This window comes from Phyllobates terribilis, unplaced genomic scaffold, assembly GCF_046119375.1.
Source record: "Phyllobates terribilis strain yellow unplaced genomic scaffold, ASM4611937v1 Scaffold_5__5_contigs__length_657084704, whole genome shotgun sequence".
Taxonomy (NCBI): domain Eukaryota; kingdom Metazoa; phylum Chordata; class Amphibia; order Anura; family Dendrobatidae; genus Phyllobates; species Phyllobates terribilis.
Window position 1 is genome coordinate 584,200,298 of NW_027362765.1, and position 14,758 is coordinate 584,215,055.

A 14,758-nucleotide genomic window follows, 5' to 3' on the forward strand; every position below is an offset into this window, starting at 1 on the left:
GTAGATGCAGATAAAAATTATTTTTAATTTGCAACCTGATGGAGATCAGTATAGATGGACTAATAGACCAAGTCCCACACACTGCTAGAAGCCCAAATATTTTTTCAGAGCTAGATGCAGAAAAAAATTATTTTTAATTTGCAACCTGATGGAGGTCAGTATAGATGGACTAATAGACCAAGTCCCACACACCGCTAGAAGCCCAAATATTTTTTCAGAGCTAGATGCAGAAAAAAATTATTTTTAATTTGCAACCTGATGGAGGTCAGTATAGATGGACTAATAGACCAAGTCCCACACACTGCTAGAAGCCCAAATATTTTTTCAGAGCTAGATGCAGAAAAAAATTATTTTTAATTTGCAACCTGATGGAGGTCAGTATAGATGGACTAATAGACCAAGTCCCACACACTGCTAGAAGCCCAAATATTTTTTCAGAGCTAGATGCAGAAAAAAATTATTTTTAATTTGCAACCTGATGGAGGTCAGTATATATGGACTAATAGACCAAGTCCCACACACTGCTAGAAGCCCAAATATTTTTTCAGAGCTAGATGCCGAAAAAAATTATTTTTAATTTGCAACCTGATGGAGGTCAGTATAGATGGACTAATAGACCAAGTCCCACACACTGCTAGAAGCCCAAATATTTTTTCAGCGCTAGATGCAGAAAAAAATTATTTTTAATTTGCAACCTGATGGAGGTCAGTATAGATGGACTAATAGACCAAGTCCCACACACCGCTAGAAGCCCAACTATTTTTTCAGAGCTAGATGCAGAAAAAAATTATATTCAATTTGCAACCTGCTGGAGGTCAGTATAGAAGGACTACTAGACCAAGTCCCACACACTGCTAGAAGCCCAAATATTTTTTCAGAGCTAGATGCAGAAAAAAATTATTTTTAATTTGCAACCTGATGGAGGTCAGTATAGATGGACTAATAGACCAAGTCCCACACACCGCTAGAAGCCCAACTATTTTTTCAGAGCTAGATGCAGAAAAAAATTATATTCAATTTGCAACCTGCTGGAGGTCAGTATAGAAGGACTAATAGAACAAGTCCCACACACTGCTAGAAGCCCAAATATTTTTTCAGAGCTAAATGAAGAAAAAAATTATTTTTAATTTGCAACCTGATGGAGGTCAGTATAGATGGACTAATAGACCAAGTCCCACACACTGCTAGAAGCCCAAATATTTTTTCAGAGCTAGATGCAGAAAAAAATTATTTTTAATTTGCAACCTGATGGAGGTCAGTATAGATGGACTAATAGACCAAGTCCCACACACTGCTAGAAGCCCAAATATTTTTTCAGAGCTAGATGCAGAAAAAAATTATTTTTAATTTGCAACCTGATGGAGGTCAGTATAGATGGACTAATAGACCAAGTCCCACACACCGCTAGAAGCCCAAATATTTTTTCAGAGCTAGATGCAGAAAAAAATTATTTTTAATTTGCAACCTGATGGAGGTCAGTATAGATGGACTAATAGACCAAGTCCCACACACTGCTAGAAGCCCAAATATTTTTTCAGAGCTAGATGCAGAAAAAAATTATTTTTAATTTGCAATCTGATGGAGGTCAGTATAGATGGACTAATAGACCAAGTCCCACACACTGCTAGAAGCCCAAATATTTTTTCAGAGCTAGATGCAGAAAAAAATTATTTTTAATTTGCAACCTGATGGAGGTCAGTATATATGGACTAATAGACCAAGTCCCACACACTGCTAGAAGCCCAAATATTTTTTCAGAGCTAGATGCAGAAAAAAATTATTTTTAATTTGCAACCTGATGGAGGTCAGTATAGATGGACTAATAGACCAAGTCCCACACACTGCTAGAAGCCCAAATATTTTTTCAGAGCTAGATGCAGAAAAAAATTATTTTTAATTTGCAACCTGATGGAGGTCAGTATAGAAGGACTAATAGAACAAGTCCCACACACTGCTAGAAGCCCAACTATTTTTTCAGAGCTAAATGAAGAAAAAAATTATTTTTAATTTGCAACCTGATGGAGGTCAGTATAGATGGACTAATAGACCAAGTCCCACACACTGCTAGAAGCCCAAATATTTTTTCAGAGCTAGATGCAGAAAAAAATTATATTCAGTTTGCAACCTGATGGAGGTCAGTATAGATGGACTAATAGAATGATGCTATGCCCAAAAGATTTTACTTCACTAGGTGCAGTAAAAAAATTGGTATTCTATACACAGGTGGTATATCTTGCAACACAGATAGGCTACTCCACTGACTAACACACTCTGCAATAGGCCAAAAAGGATTAGCTTTGCTAGATTCAGCCAAATGCTGTGAAAAAAACTTGCACAGCACTGGCACAGACCTGCCTGGCAAAAACTGATAGGAACTCATGTAACCTAGTCCTGAAAAGGACTCCAATTACAATTAGTCTTTACTCCCACAACCTATCTATTTAAGAGCACAGACCTCCCTGATAAAAGTCGTAGGAAATGCTGTAACCTAGTCCTTAAAAGGACTGCAATCACAACTATTCCCTACTCCCAAGCTATCTGTATATTTGTGCGAAAATTGGCTTGAAATTAACAAGGTATAGCGCACACAGCAACAGCGGTGCCGTCTAACACGCAGCTGCAGCAGTGAGAAAATGGTGGCGACGGGAAAATGGCTTGGTCTTATAGGGCATGGACATGTGACATACACTGCCAATGACACATGCCCTTGCTTGTGTGAAAAAAAGCACTTCGCTCCGTGTGTGCGCTGCTGATAGGCTGACAGATTGCACCTCCCCACTGCAAATGCGGGAAAGAGAAAAAAAAATGGAGATCTTCATTGTTCCTGCAGAGATCCATCCCCTGCCCCTCCCCCCACCCCGCTGTACACTCAAACTGCGTATTAACATTAATTTTCATCATTACTGAGAAAAAATCCAGTTATGATTTTGGTGCACGAACAGTTATCGAACATAACCTCGAACAGCCGAATTTTTCTCAAATTGTTCGTGTTCGCCGAACGGCTCGAACACCGCCCAAAACAGCTCGAATTTGAGATTGGCGAACAGTTCGAGTAGAACAACGCTCATCTCTAATTATCAGCATTACTGTGAAAAAATCCAGCTATGATTTTGGTGCACGAACAGTTATCGAACATAACCTCGAACAGCCGGATTTTTTTCAAATCGCTTGTGTTCGCCGAACTGCTCGAACACCGCCCAAAACAGCTCAAATTTGAGATTGGCGAACAGTTCGAGTCGAACACCGTTGTTCTCTACTATTTATTCTTTGAGGTTTCTCTGTACCTTTTTTATCAAGTAAATGGAAAGATAGTAAATCTTGAGAGTCCTCAGTGGACCTTAGTGATTGTTACATTTTAATATGGAATAACTTATTTTCAATTTGCCTTTAAAAGATATCAACTATATGGGCTCCCAAATTGACTAATAAAGTAAATATGTCAGCATGTTTTTCTATGTAATCTGACAGCAGCATTAGATAAGGATAGAGACCCTGACTCCAGTAATGTATCACTTAGTTTACTGAGTGCAGGTGTTATGATAGAGAAACAGTTTTCCCTGCTGCAGATCTAGCAGAGCTCAGATGTTGAGCTGTGTATGACCCACCACACCACAGCTTTCTATGTACATTGTATAGCGACAGAAATCTCCTAATTAGTGCTGGCAGTGTGGCTGGTCTACCGGTTACGAGGCCATGATCAATAGCAATAACAGCATTTAAAAGGCTAGGAGAGGGAGGGGGCTCCCTCTCCCACCCTATCGGCACCCCTGTGGCATGATCACGGGTGGGGTCTGATGGTTGCCATGGCAGAAGGAGGTCAAATAATGACCTCCTGGTCTGCCATCTACAGTCTCTTGTTAGACCATACCAAGAGCATGGTCTAAAAGGCATTTTGTTAGTGTAACACTAACAAGTGTAATGCATTGCAGTACTAGTGCATTGCAATTCATTATACCAGTGATCAGAGTAATAAAAGTTTAAGTCTCATAGAGAATTAGTAAAAAAGTTCAAAAAAACGTTTTACAAAATTGTAAAAATATAAGACAAAAAAAATCTAATAAATAAATATAAACTAATAAATATGTATATTTATGTAAAAACAAAAATAAACAATAAAGAGCACACATATTTGGTATCGCCACATCCAGAACAGTCTTTAAAACTGTCACACTCAGTAACTACTTCAGGGAACACCGTAAAAAAATGAACAATAACCAAGGCAAAAACTATGCATTTTCATCACACCGCCAAAAAAAAATTGGAATATAACACGTTCAAAAATTCGTATGTAAATAAAAAAGATAGTGTGGAAAATGTGATCTTATCCCACAAAGATATAGCTCTCAGAATACAGCTATGCAAAAAAAATATTTTTCTATAAAATTGTTTTTACAATGTAAAAGCGGCAAAACATAAAACTAAGGATACATATGTAGTATCTCGATTATCGTACTGACTCAAAGAATAAAGCTGCCTTATTAATTCTCCCACATGGTGAATGGCATAAAAAAAAAACAATTTCTGAGTTGCTGGTTTTTGTTCATTCTTCCTCAGAAAAAAATGGAATAAAAATGAAAGGAAAATGTTATATTTCCCCTAAAAATGGTACCAATAAAAACTTCAACACATCATGCAGAAAACAAGCCCTTACATGACTCTGTTGGCAGAAATGTAGAAACAATATAGCTCTCAAAATATGCAAAAACTTTTATTCGTAAAGAAAAGTGTTTTTAGTGTTTGATAATAGCCAAACATAAAAAACTATATAAAACTAGGATCGCTGTAATCGAACTGATCTGAAGAATAATGTCGTCAAATCATTTATACGGCGCAACGAATAGCATTAAAAAATAAATAAAACCAATTCTTGATCTGCTGTTGTTTATTTTCATTCTGTCTCCCAAAAGATCGCAGTAAACTGTAAAGAAATGCAAGGGTGCAATAGGGTCTTATCCACGTTTTAAAGGTTGATATTTAAAGGTAGAACTGCTCATTTTATGTAGTTGGGTGAGACATAACACTTCAAGAGCCTAAAAGCCAGATGCAGCAGCTTCCACTGACAAAGTGGATTTAAGTAGCAAGATTGGAAGTGTTTCTCTGGAGTATGACACAAATAGTGGTGAAGAAAATTGTAGGTTTATTGTCCACATGTTTAAAAGTCCACCGACTCCTTCAGGACAACCATACATAAATAACGAGGTAGTACAGGCATACAAGGTTTAAATACATAAAAAATTCCAAAAAGGGCTCCAAGAACAGAGGGGGGGTTATGTATAGTCACATGTCAAAATACCATATGTGAAGTTACATAGTTGCATATTTTTTACAGAACAACAAAAAGAATTTCACGTGTTTAGTTGTGCTGAAAATGATATAAAAATGATTATAATAAAGGGAATTTTCCAAAATTGTTCATTTTAAAAATATATAATGTGATGTGTTCAAAATGATATGATCCTTGTGACTAGTGGGAAAGAGAAAAGATAGAACAAAACACTAATGGTGTCAAAATCATCACTAAACCTGTAGATACAATTTCAGAGGGGTGTAATTTCCAAAATGGGGTCAATTGAGGGGGGATTCTGCTCTTCTGGCACATAGGGGCTCTGTCTATGGTGTCCGCAAAAGTATTCTAGGAAAATCTGTGCTCTAAGAGTCAAATAGCGCTTTTTCACTTTCGAGTCACGCAAACAGCACTAAACGGCCACATATGGAGTATTGCCACATTCACCAGAAATTGTTTGAAATAATTTTATGCTATTTTTCACTATTTCCCCATGTGAAAATTTAAAATCTGGGGATAAAAATTTATTTTGTGCTAAAAATATAAATATTATTTTTTCTTCACCACCCAATAGTATAAAATTCTGTGACACTCCTGTTGTGTCAATATGATCACTGTACCCTTAAATGAATTCATTGAGAGGTGTAGTTTGTAAAATGTGCTCACTTATGGGGGCTGTGCTGTGCTGGCACATCAGTGCCTCTGCCAATGTAACATGGCAATCGCAAAACCTTAACAGTAAAATCGACACTATAATATGGCACTCCTTAACTTCTGAGTGTAAGATACCTGGCGGAGTCCTTGCATAGTGGTCCATCTCCCACTGTGCAAGAGCGCGCACTTGTTCTCCAATCCAGAATGTCTCTCTGGCTTCCCTCCATGCTGTCTGTTTGCCTCTGTTTCTGCTGCTCAAGGGCGGCGCCCGATCACTTCCTGCTTTTTGTACCTGCTGCAGGCACAACCCTTGTGCGTCCTCAGCCTATTGCTGTCTGTCACCTGGTATTTAAACCAGCTGCTCCAATTAACCCATGCCTGAGCATCTTGCCCTGTCAGTTGGCTTCTTGTCTCTGACATGCCAGGTCCTGTGTATGTTACCTGTCTTGCAGTATCTGTTCCCGTGTCTGTACTGTGTCATACCTGTGTACTCTAACCTGCAGTCTGTACACGCTCTCTAGCCTGTTGTCTTCTGCCTATCCTGGAGGCTGTATTTCCAGGCCAGTGTGAACACTCTCCTAGCCTGTTCTTTCCGCCTTCAAGGGGCCGCATACCTAGATCTGTTCCTGTATCTTGCCTGTTCTTGTCTGTATACTCTCCTAGCCTGTTACCTGTTTTTCTCTGTCCGTACCTTCCCTTTTCTTGCAGAATCTGATCCCGTACCTATCTCCTACTCGTTGTCTCTGTACTCCAGTTTCAGAGTTTAGAGTCCACTCGCTACTTCATTGCAAGTATCCTGTGTGTACCTGGTTCTGCCTTTCCCTTGAAGTCTGTTCCGTCTGAACAGAGCCCTGTCCCATCCGCTCTGCCTTGCTTGCCGCTTCGGCAGTTCTTGCCTGCTCAGCCTTGTCCAACGCGTCTGTGGTTTCGCTTTGCTCGGCCCTGTCCACCGCGTCTGCGGTTTCGCTTTGCTCGGCCTTGTCCACCGCGTCTGTGGTTTCACTTTGTTCGGCCCTGTCCACCGCGTCTGCGGTTTCGCTTTGCTCGGCCCTGTCCACCGCGTCTGCGGTTTCGCTTTGCTCGGCGCTGTCCACCGCATCTGCGGTTTCGCTTTGTTCGGCCCTGTCCACCGCGTCTGCGGTTTCGCTTTGCTTTGCCCTGTCCACCGCGTCTGCGGTTTCGCTTTGCTCGGCCCTGTCCACCGCGTCTGCAGTTTCGCTTTGCTCGGCCCTGTCCACCGTGTCTGCGGTTTCGCTTTGCTCGGCCCTGTCCACCGCGTCTGCGGTTTCGCTTTGCTCGGCCCTGTCCACCGCGTCTGCGGTTTCACTTTGCTCGGCCCTGTCCACCGCGTCTGCGGTTTCGCTTTGCTCGGTCCTGTCCACCGCGTCTGCGGTTTCGCTTTGCTCGGCCCTGTCTACTGCGTCTGTGGCTCCGAATTTGTCTCCCAGTCTGTACTGGACCCTACTCAGCCTGCGCTCTTGTCTGCCTGTTCCTGTATTCCCCGGTGTGGGTCAACAGCCGTGTCCGGAGTCTGACCTGGAGTAGACCCTGGTCCCTCTGCTCGGTTCCTCCCTGGTGCACTGGCGTCGTATGCCATCGTGCGACCTTGGTCGGATCGGGCAGATACTTAGTTACGCCCCTCCAGGCACTCTCTGGTTCATGGCACAGTGGAACCACTAAACACGCACACGCCAGTCAGTCCGGGCGTGTGCATTACACTGAGCTTTCCAGTGTAAAGAAAAGAAGTTGCCGATTACATGTAGGGTATTAAGCATTCAAGAGAAATTGCACAACAAACTGTGAGGTCAATTTTTTCCCATAAGCCTTTATAAAAATTAAAAATTTGGGGCTAAAACAACATTTTAGTGGTAAAAATGTAATTATTCTTTCTTCTCTGCCCAATGGAATAAAATTATGTGAAATATCTATAGTGTTAATATGCTCAATGCACACCTAGATGAATTCATTTAGGGGAGTTGTTTCTAAAATGGGGTCATTTGTCTAGAGTTTTTACTATTTAGGCACATCAGAGGCTCTGCAAACACAACATGGCATCTGCTATCCATTCCAGCCAATTTTGCGCTCCAAAAGTCAAATTGTGCTCCTTCCAATCGGAGCCCTGCAGTGCACCAAACCAGTAGTTTTCCACCAGATATTGGGAATCATTGTACTCAGAAAAAATGGCACAACAAATTGTTTGGTTCATTTTCTCCGGTTATTCTTGTGAAAATTAAAACTTTTGGAGCAAAAGCAACATTTTTAGGGGAAAAATTGGATTTTTTATTTTCACGGCTCAACACACCTCTAGATAAATTCCTTGAGGGTGTACTTTCCAAAATGGTGTCACATGTGGGGAGTTTCTAATCTTTAGGCACATTAGAGGCTCTGAAAATTTAACCTGGTGTCCGAAATCTATTCGGGTTATTTTTGTGCTCCAAAAGTCAGTTGGTGCTCCTTCCCTTCTGTGACCTGCCATGAACCTAAATAGTAGTTTCACCCCATATGGGGAATCGATGTGCTCAGAAAAATGTGCACAACAAATTATATTGTCTACTCTCTCTTTTTACTTGAGATGATCAAACCTGAACTTAAAAGTTTGTGGTTCATACTGGACAGTTAGTGTCCGGTAATAGATGCCGAAAACGGACTTCTACTAGAAGTCCATTACTATGTTCAGAGTTCCAGGGGAAGTCTGGGAGGAGAGAGAGAGAAAGTTTTCCAGCTCAAAAGTTGGGCCCCATTCTTTTCAATGGGTTCAGGTTCTGGTTAAAGTTCGTGTATAGTATTGGTACCTGAAACAAACTTTGAAATAAAGTGTGGGTCAGGTACCAGAATCTGAACATCCACGGGTCCGCTCATCCATACTTTTTACCCTTATGAAAAAACAAAATATGCAATATTTTTATGAGAAAAAAGTACATTTTTTGCTTCCATATTGCATTAATTCCAGTGAAGCACCTAAAGGCTTATTAAACTTTTTGAATGTGGTTTTGAGCATTTGAGCGGTGCTGTTTTTAAAATAATGTCAATTTTGGGTATTTCCTGTCACATAGGCCCCTCAAAGTCACCTCAAATGTGATGTGGCCTCTAAAAAAATTGGTTTTGTAACTTTTGATGGAAAAATTAAAAATTGTTGATTAAACGTTTAACCCTTCTAACTTCCTGATAAAAAAGAAAAAGAAATGATATTTCAAAAAGGATGCTAATGTAAAGTAGACATGAGGTAAATATTATTTATGATCTATTTTGTGTGGTTAATATCTGGTTTAAGGGCAAAGCAGTTCTAAATTTGAAAATTGCGAATTTTTTTAATTTATAGTCAAATTTTAGATTTTTAGAATTTTTTGTTCTAAAAATAAACGCTAATCATATTGACCAAATTTTACCACTAACATCAAGTATAACGTGTCTCAAAAAAACATACTTAGAATTACTAAAATATATTGAAGCGTTCCATAGTTATTACCAAATAAAATGACACTGGTCAGAATTTAAATAATTGGCCTGGTCAGGAAGGTGATAACTGGCTGTTGTGAAGGGGTTAAGCAATGATTACATTGGGCTACTATAGTTTATGACAATCTCTGGTTTTATGTAGAAGTAGTATGTATGTGGGTGGATTTCAAATCTCCCTAGACCAATCTATTTATATAATCATCTAATTCTGTCTGTTTGTCTGTAACGGAAAACCTGCGTCGCTGATTGGTCGCGGGAGCCGCCTGTGACCAATCAGTGACAGGCGCAGTCCGGCCGCGAATTGGCGTGGGATTTGAACCATGCTTCGCTGATTGGTCACGCCCAGCCGAACAATGACCCCAAACACACCTCCTGGCTGTGTAAGGGCTATTTGACCAAGAAGGAGAGTGATGCGGTGCTACGATAGATGACCTGGCCTTCACAGTCACCAGACCTGAACCCAATCGAGATGGTTTGGGGTGAGCTGGACCGCAGAGTGAAGGCAAAAGGGCCAACAAGTGCTAAGCATCTCTGGGAGCTCCTTCAAGATTGTTGGAAGAGCATTTCTGGTGACTACCTCTTGACGCTCATCAAGAGAATGCCAAGAGTGTGCAAAGCAGTCATCAAAGTAAAAGGTGGCTACTTTGAAGAACCTAGAATATAAGACATATTTTCAGTTGTTTCACACTTTTTTGTTAAGTATATAATTCCACATGTGTTAATTTATAGTTTGGATGCCTTCAATGTGAATGTACAATTTTCATAGTCATGAAAATACAGAAAAATCTTTAAATGAGAAGGTGTGTCCAAACTTTTGGCCTGTACTGTATATATATATATATATATGTATATATATATATATACAGTATATATATATATATATATATATATATATATATATATAACTATTTATAAAAGATGTATATAACTTTTTAGTATAAGAAAAAGCCTGCCAAACCACAACTGCCACTCACTGAATGGTAGGATATATCAAGGCATATAAATTTAGGTTTACAAAACTCAGCTACAATACGTCCACTACTTTTGTCAGCCTTTTCAGCATGTTGCATGATTAAACTTTCTTTAAGTCTCAGCCAACAGAATTAATGATTTTTTGAGAGACTAAAAGCTGAGGTAGTGACGGAAAGTTCCTTAAATAGAAATATTGAAGTCCAGTTGACAAATGAGTAAGCTGTAAGATACTACAAAGCAGTTTAGGTAAACTAAAATCAATGATTCAGAGTTTTATGGGACTCTATAGTTTAATCAGGTCTCAATATATACTTTGGAATTTTTCAAAAAAGATACAGTAGGTTGTACAACTTCCCTGAATAAAATAATACATACCTCTGAGTATGTGAATATACACTGCTCAAAAAAATAAAGGGAACACTCAAATAGCACATCCTAAATCTGAATGAATGAAATATTCTCATTGAATACTTTGTTCTGTACAAAGTTGAATCTGCTGACTAGTGTTGAGCCACCCCCGTAGTGTCCGAGTTCGGTTCGGTTCGTCGAACACCCGTATGTTCACCGAACTGTTCATCGAACTGTTCGTCGAACACCTTTGAACACCATTAAAACCAATGGCAGGCAAACAAAAATACATAGAAACACATAGAAAACACCTTCAAAGGTGTCCAAAAGCTGACAAACTGCTCAGAAGACACAACTAACACATGGAAAAGTGACAAGTACATATAGTCATGCGAAAAGAAAAGAGGTGGAGGAGTAAAAGGAGGGGGAGACACAGATATAGGCATGTCATGCCCTTCTAAAACCAAAAAAGTGCGAAGCCAACACAGCCAGTCCGTTCCTGCCCGTGCGACCTCCGTGTCGCCGGGTTTGTGCCAGAGCCGCGGTGAACGCTGACGGCCAACCCCCCTATCCCAATACTGGTGCCTGTCCGCTGGTGGGTCGAGCGAGCCCCCCTGCGGTGGAGGCAGCTCTAATCTTTTTAATTTAAATTGTCTCTCTAATTTGAATGAGTTCACTTTAAATCCTTTAACAAGGATCTATTGGAGGGCAAGTCTCATGCCAGCAGCCGCCTAATTCTAGCTCCAGTCGCATCCACTAAAGCTGCTGCAGTTAAAAAGCTTTTATAAGGATCGAGCTTGGCGGTCCACCGCAAGGCGTCCTACCGCCAGTCCCAGCCCCTATGCCTTGGGGTGCCTCCCCGATGCTCTTCACTGAGTGTCCCGGAGGCCCGAACCATTTCCTTTGAAAAAATTAAGTGTCCAAACTACAGGTGGTGTAGCTTGTTTGGTGCAGCGGCATTGCTATAACGGTCTAGTATGTCTGTTTATGCTGTCTCCTCCCCCTCAGCTGACTGGTCACATGACTGTGACATCACACAGGTCTTTTTGCACAACGGAAGGTCTGGACACGTGACTGTGAGATAAGCACAGGTCCTGTGGCTGTTTCTATAGGATATAAAAACCCTGGTAATTTGGGACAGGTGTGCAGTGGTGCAAGGGGTGTGATAGGCGTGAGGCCTGTTCCCCGTGTGTGTGGCACCATGTGAGGCCTGGTGAGGCCTGATGAAGCTTGGTGGACTCCTGGAAGGTGAAGCCTGGGTCTTGTGACTAGACGCCAGTAAGCATTGGAGGGCCAGAGGCTAGAGACCCCCATCTGGGAACCAAAAGGCCTGAAGCAGCCATAAGCCGGCAAAAGGTAAAAACACTGCTGATATGGACATTGCTTTATTATTACCATGCTGATGGCTGGACCTGGAACCAAATGGGCCTGTCTGCCACTTGGGGCTCATTTGACATTATACGTGTAATATGCCAGTGAGCACTAAGATGGACTATGTGATCAGCAGTTTATGATGAGATAATATACTTTTGGACTGTGAAACACCGCAAATTCGTGGCTGGTGTGCTTTTGTTGATGGGCTGCAGCGAGTATCCCCCAGGATGATGACTAGCGCTGCCTTACACTTGCTTAACAGCTGGGATAATCCGCTGACTAGCAGACACTGCTACTAGGCACAAAGCATTTCCTGGGTTAGATGCAGTTAAAAATTTGTAATTAGATACACTCGTTGGATGCTGAGAAAGCATTCCATAGAGTCTCCTAGCACGCCATATATTATTCTCTTAAAAAGCTTGGGGTAGGGGTCTAGGGGACCCTTTTATAGCCAAAATCACAGCCCTGTATCACAATACGTCACCTAGGCTGAATATAAATGGAACATTTTCATCACCTTTCATAATCACCAAAGGGACAAGGCAGGGATGTCCTCTGTCCCCTCTCTTATACATCCTAGTGATGGAGCACCTGCTCTCATCAATTCGCCATAACCCCAATATTAGGTGGATTGAGGTGGGAGGCACTGAGTACAAGTGCTCTGCATTTGCTGATGATGTCCTAGTATATATCACTCAATCACATATATCCATCCCTGCTGTTATGGCTGAAATAGATCACTTTGTTACATGGTCAAATTTTAAAATCAATGCAGCGAAGTCTGAGGCCCTCGATGTCTCCCTCCCCAAATCCATACAGGATTCCATCCAGTCCAACTTTCCCTTTGCCTGGCCCTCACAGGGTATCAAATACTTAGGAATTCGTATTCATAGAGACCTCTCCCGTCTATGTTATCTTAATTTTGGGCCCTTTATTGAACAACTCCATACAGACCACGGTTGGCAAGTTAGAACTGTAAGATTCACTACGTGAACCACTGGTGTTTTGTGGAAAAGCACATGTACACTGTGTTCCAAATTATTATGCAAAAAGTGTTTAGGAGTGATAAGGTAAGATTTTTTTTGTTTGTCAGTTAAACTCAATGATGGTGATGTGTGTCAGAGCTCTTTATATCACTGTAAGCAATTGCAGACACCTGTGCTAATTAGTTTGGCAGGTGTGTCCAATGAAAGGCAAGACTACTTAAGAAGGCTGTCCCACATTATTAAGCAGCCTACATTTTCTGCCAAAATGGGAAAAAGGATGTGTCGGCTGCTGAGAATCAACAAATTGTGGAGTGTTTAGGTCAAGGCATGACTACAAGCAACATTGCCAAGACACTTCATCCTGATCATCGCACAATCAAGAAGTATGTAGCTGATTCACAGTACACATGTGTGCGTGCTGGTAAGGGAAAATTGAGGACTCTTTCCTACAGGCAATTACATCAGGTTAAAAGAGCAGCGGCAAAAAAGCCTTGTCATAGCAGCAGACACGTTTTTGAAGCTGCTGGTGCCTCCAACGTCCCCTGAACAACAAGATGCAGAGTCCTTCAGAGGTTTGCAGCTGTGCGTAAGCCATCCTGTTGACCTCCTCTATCCGCTGCACACAAGCAGAAACGGCTCCAGTGGGCCAAACAATACATGAAGACTGACTTCAAAACTGTTTTCTTCACGGATGAGTGCCGTGCAGCGCTCGATGGTCCAGATGGATGGAGTGGAGGATGGCTGGTTGATGGACACCCCATGCAAACACGGCTACGGCGCCAACAAGAAGGAGGTGGAGTAATGTTTTGGGCTGGAATCATGGGGAGAGAGATTGTCGGCCCCTTTAGGATCCCTGAAGGGGTAAAGATGAACTCCATAATGTATGTGGAGTTTCTCAAACAGCACTTCCTGCCATGGTTCAAGAAGAAGAACCGTGTATTCCGCAGCAAGATAATTTTCATGCATGATATTGCACCGTCTCATGCTGCACATAACACATCTGCATCTCTGGCTGATATAGGCATAAATGGGGACAAACTTATGGTGTGACCCCCATGCTCCCATGACCTCAACCCCATTGAGAACCTCTGGAGCATCATCAAAAGGAGTGTCTATGATGGCGGGAGGCAATTCACATCTAAGCAACAGCTCTGGGAGGGTATTCTGTCCTCATGCAAAACAATTGAAGCGGAAACCATCCAAAACCTGACAAATTCAATAGACGAGAGACTTCAGAAGCTCCTTTCGAACAAGGGGTCCTTTGTGCAAATGTAACATCACCTAGAATAAAGTTTTGAGTTGAAAACTGTTTGATTTCAGTTTCTAATAACCTGCTAATGCTTATAATTTCAAAAATGACCATTTTCTTGTTCTTTATTAAAATGAAAAGGTTGATCGAAGAGTGTGGGGGATCTAAGAGTGTGGCAACCCAGTAGTCAGGATTATTTCGAATTCTGACAATCTGAGGGTCATGTTGCAGGTATTGCAGCAAGAAGGCACTCATGTGTCTTCCGCATCTAGGAGCCCCAAAATTATGTTCCGGGCTAGATGCAGCTAAAAATTATAATTAATTTGAAATCTGGTGGAGCTTAGTAGAGATGGCCTAAAAGAATCAGTACTGCAAACTGCTACAAAGCCCAAATTATTTTCCAGCCAAGTACAGATAATCATCATTAGTAATTTT